This window comes from Bufo bufo, chromosome 1, assembly GCF_905171765.1.
Source record: "Bufo bufo chromosome 1, aBufBuf1.1, whole genome shotgun sequence".
NCBI lineage: Eukaryota > Metazoa > Chordata > Amphibia > Anura > Bufonidae > Bufo > Bufo bufo.
This window is the reverse complement of record NC_053389.1, coordinates 807,726,887-807,731,904: the sequence shown is the minus strand read 5'-3', so window position 1 is coordinate 807,731,904 and position 5,018 is coordinate 807,726,887. Positions and strand designations below refer to the sequence as shown.

The 5,018-nt window shown below is 44.6% G+C and overlaps 2 non-coding genes across 2 annotated transcripts; both read right to left on the bottom strand.

The window, feature by feature from the left end:
- Positions 1–3,421: 3,421 nt before the first annotated feature.
- TRNAI-AAU lies at positions 3,422–3,495 on the bottom strand. The gene has a single exon. It is a non-coding gene; the product is annotated as a tRNA-Ile (tRNA).
- Positions 3,496–3,927: 432 nt separating this feature from the next.
- On the bottom strand, positions 3,928–4,063 carry LOC120987456. The gene has a single exon (XR_005776055.1). It is a non-coding gene; the product is annotated as a U8 small nucleolar RNA (small nucleolar RNA).
- Positions 4,064–5,018: the final 955 nt, after the last annotated feature.

The following is a 5,018-nucleotide window of genomic DNA, read 5'->3' as shown; positions in this document are numbered from 1 at the left end:
CAAAATGACCGCCTATGTACCTGGAAGGGAGGACGCGGTTGATGAGTCTCTCATTGCTTTCAAGGGGAGACTCATTTTCCACCAGTATGTTCCCTCTAAGCAGGCGAGGTATGGCGTGAAGCTGTACAAACTTTGTGAGAGTACCTCAGGGTACACTTACAAGTTTCGTGTGTACAAGGGGCGAGATTCTTATATTCAATCCCCAGAATGTCCCCCCATTCTGGGTGTTAGCGGGAAACTTGTGTGGAACCTTATGCACCCACTGCTAGATAAGGGTTACCACCTGTACGTGGATAACTTTTATACTAGTATCCCCTTGTTCCAGTCTCTCACCGCCAGATCCATGTCCGCTTGTGGGACCGTGCGGTCTGAAGTCACTTTGTGAGGCTTACATAATAGAAACCACCCAAAAATGACCCCATTTTAAAAACTACACCTCTCAAGGTATTCAAAACAGTTTTTCAAACTTTGTTAACCCTTTAAGTGTTCCACGAGAATTAAAGGAAAATGGAGATGAAATTTCAGAATTTCACTTTTTTGGCAGATTTTACATTTTAATCCAATTTTTCTAGTAGCAAAGCAAGGGTTAACAACCAAAAAAACCTCAATATTTATTACCCCGATTCTGCGGTTTACAGAAACACCCCACATGTGGTCGTAAACTGCAATATGGCCACACGGCAGGGCGCAATACGAAAGGAACGCCATATGGTTTTTAGAAGGCAAATTTAGCTGAACTGGTTTTTAGATGCCATGTCCCATTTGAAGCCCCTCTGATGCACCCCTACAGTAGAAACTCAAAAAAGTGACCACATTTTGGATACTACGGGATAAGGTGCCAGTTTTATTGGTACTATTTTGGGGTACATATGATTTTTAAATGCTCTATATTACGTTTTTCGTGAGGCAAGGTAACAAAGAAATTGATGTTTTGGCACCGTTTTTATTTTTAACAACATTCATCTGACAGGTTAGATCATGCGCTATTTTTATAGAGCAGGTTGTTATGGACGCAATGATATCAAATATGTCTACTTTATATAATGTTTATTTCAGTTTTACATAATAAAGCATTTTTTAATACAAAAATTAGGTTTTTGTATCTCCATTTTCTGAATGCCCTATTATTTTTTTTTTCATCCGATCGGGGCTCGTTTTTTGCAGGAAGAGTTGACGTTTTTATTGGTACCATTTTTGGGTACATATGATTTTTTGATCATTCATTATTACACTTTATAAGGCAAGGTGACCAAAAAATTGGTTGTTTTGGCGCAGTTTTTATTTATTTATTTTTACTGCGTTTACCTAAGGGATTAATTAGGTCATGTGAGTTTTTTATAGAGCAGATCGTTACGGACGTGGCAATACCTAGTATGTCTATGTTTTTTTATTTATATAGGTTTTAAACAATAATTGCATTTTTGAAACCGAAATAATGATATTTTAGTATGTCCATTGTCTGGGAGCCATAGCTTTTCTATTTTTTGACCAATTTTTATTTTTTTGCACTGTTTTTTTTTTACGGTGTTTACCTGATGGGTTAGGTCATGTGATATTTTTATACAGCTGGTTGTTACGGATGTGGCGATACCTAATATGTCAACTTTTTTTTATTTATTTCACTTTAGCAGTTTTGAAGCAAAAAATAATCATATTTTCTGAGAGTGATTTTAATTTAAATTTTATTAAAACCACTTTTTAAACTTTTTTTTTAACTTTATTTGTGATGTTAACTTTTGTGGGTCTGATCCCCTCTGCAATGCATTACAATACATCAGAATTTTAATGCATTGCCTGTTAGTGTATTACACAGAGTCATAAACAAACAGGTGCCTAGGAGACCGGGCCTGAGGCTGGATTTCCTGGTCACCCGTAGAAGGCAGGTCCCGATGCACGGCATCGGGCTGCCTTCTGACACATCCAGTCCCCACCATAGCAGCGCGGGGACTAGATGCGCTCCCTCACCCGACATAAACCCCTTTTAACGCCGCGGTCAGCGTGGACCGCGGCATAAAAGGGGTTAATCCGCCGGCATCGGCTTTAACAGAGATGCTGGCGGATATAGCAGGGGCCTGGCTACCATGGACTGCCGGGCCCCTGCAGTGATCGCGCGTGCACTGCTCCGGTACCCGCCCGATCACCATGATGTACTATTACGTCAAATTGCAGGAACACAGAGGCTTCCATGACGTACTAGTATGTCATGTGTCGGGATGGGGTTAAAAACTGTCAAATTTGTCTTTCCAAATTACGGATTTTAAAAATCACAAACAAATAGGTGACATTTAATCACATATAACTTTATTATTTAGCAGTTTTGGAGACATTTGGGGCATCTGTGGGGATGACACTGTTATGGGCCTCAGTGGATGACTCTGTTATGGGGGGGAACGGGGGAAGGAAAGAGAAGAACTTGTGGAGGGGCCAGGGGGTGTACTGCAGCCAGCCAGTCCTCCTTTCACACAGTAATTATTAACCCCTTTCTGCAGTCCCCTGAGGGGTTAATAACTACTGTAAAGGGCCTTTCACAATAGTTATTAACCTCTCTCAGCCGTCCCCCATTCACAGTAGTTATTAACCTCTTTCAGCAATCCCCGGCAGCACAGACCAGTTAGTAGTACCTAATTTCCCCCCTACCCTAGTTCTTACAGTCAGTCCCCCACTACTCCCCCCATGAACAAACTTCCCCTCAGCCCTTTCAGTTTCAGCAATCTCCATTCCACGGTTACAGCAAAGTCTCAGTCTCAGTCTAAGACCAAGTTGACAGTGACACTAAAGCGCAGCTGCGCTCCTGAGAGTCCTGAGACTGAGTCTGTTCCTCTTTCTTGGAGCTGCTCCTTCCTTCCACTTCCCGCCGTATCGCGCGCCTGCAAACCAGAATTGACTGGTCTTGCAGCGTGTGACGTCAGAACGCTCTGCACAGTGACTTGATATGAATGATCGGATCATGTGAGTATATGGGCGATCGGAAGCCCTCTCTCGCACTAGATTCTCGGGGGGAGCAATTGACCCGTTGCCCCCCCCCCCCCCTGGATCCACCAGTGCTCACGACCTTTCCAACGTGTAGCTGGCGGGGAGACAGGCTGAGCGCTTAACCTGAAATATGTGATAGGTGATGTGCCGGGCCGCACTCCATAGGTAAAGTGAGGCGGAGGCTTCCACCCAGCAGTGAGCCCGGTGATATCACCAGCACTAATGGGCCAGCTTGTAAAACGGCTAGGGCAGCGCTAAAGCCCGGCCATTAGAGCTGTGACGTTGCCGGAAACATTGCTAGGCGGAAGCCTCTGTAAAAAAATATACAGCGCAGGGCAAGCAAGAGCATCAGAGTATGAAATGCTCCGATGCTAATATAAGGGCCTGAAAACGGTGGTATTTCTGGTTTTAGCTCTGAACCCAGACAACCCCTTTAAAAGAAAACCAATGGCCCGTACGGGGATCGAACCCGCGACCTTGGCGTTATTAGCACCACGCTCTAACCAACTGAGCTAACCGGCCAGCTGTCTGCCTAATGGGATCTCCCACTTTATTATCTGGTCACATGATCTAGGAGGAAAGCACAACCCCATTATCTGATCACATGATCCAGGAGGAAAGCGCAATCCCCATTATCTGGTCACATGATCCAGGAATAATGCACAATCCCCATAATCTGATCACATGATTCAGTAGGAAAGCACACACCCCACAGCAGGTCTGAGACACAGTCCCTGTAATGACCATTCACAGGAGACATTTCTATTACACTAACCCCACAGTCGTCAGACAGTAACCATGACAACACCCCAGGTCTGAGGCACAGTCCCTGTAATGTCCATTCACAGAAAGCATTTCTATTACACTACCCCCACAGTCTGGGAGACAGGAACCATGACAACAGCCCCTTCCTCTGCTCTTTTACACACTGATATGATCGCCAGTAGGCTTGGGCTCAGAATGTCACACACTCCGAGTTGTCGGTTCAGAGCAGTGTCGGAGTTCGGTGTAATCACACACTCAGCCTCCTCCATTCATCATGTCTGTTTCTCCCAGAGGAGGAACAGGTAAGGATTGACCTCACTGACAATACCCCCACACCACTCCCAGCAGCCGCCGCCCGTCCCGCGCTCTTCATCGACCTCAGGGCGAGGACACCGCTTCGCTCTCACCTCTGTACGATAGAGTCACAATGAGCGCGGGCTGCGGTCACGTGACGCCTCGGTCGCCAACGTTACAAACCGACACTCTCTCTCTCCTGACTCGGCTAATAAAGACCTATTGAAAACGTTTCATTTTGTTCAGCAATCGCTTCGCCCATAATGCACTGCGACTTGCGATTTGCATATAGTCTTTACGCGTTGACGTCAGTAAAGGGCATTACGTCGCTGCACTGACCATTTGGCCATATTACAAGAGGGCATCTCTAGGTCACAGCGTCCTTCCGCCATATTAGAGAAGGGCATGATTCCTGTTATGTGACTGAGAAGTATATTCGGCCATCTTATAAAAGGGCATTCGTTTCTATAGGGACTTGCAGCAGAGCGGCTTCTTTAGGACACTTAGAAACATAGAAACATAGAATGTGTCGGCAGATAAGAACCATTTGGCCCATCCAGTCTGCCCAATATACTAAATACTATGGATAGCCCCTGGCCCTATCTTATATGAAGGATGGCCTTATGCCTATCCCATGCATGCTTAAACTCCTCCACTGTACTTTCAGCTACCACTTCTGCAGGAAGGCTATTCCATGCATCCACTACTCTCTCAGTAAAGTAATACTTCCTGATATTACTTTTAAACCTTTGCCCCTCTAATTTAAGACTATGTCCTCTTGTAGCAGTTTTTCTTCTTTTAAATATTCTCTCCTCTTTTACCTTGTTGATTCCCTTTATGTATTTAAAAGTTTCTATCATATCCCCTCTGTCTCGTCTTTCTTCCAAGCTATACATGTTAAGGTCCTTTAATCTTTCCTGGTAAGTTTTATCCTGCAATCCATGTACCAGTTTAGTAGCTCTTCTCTGAACTCTCTCCAAAGTATC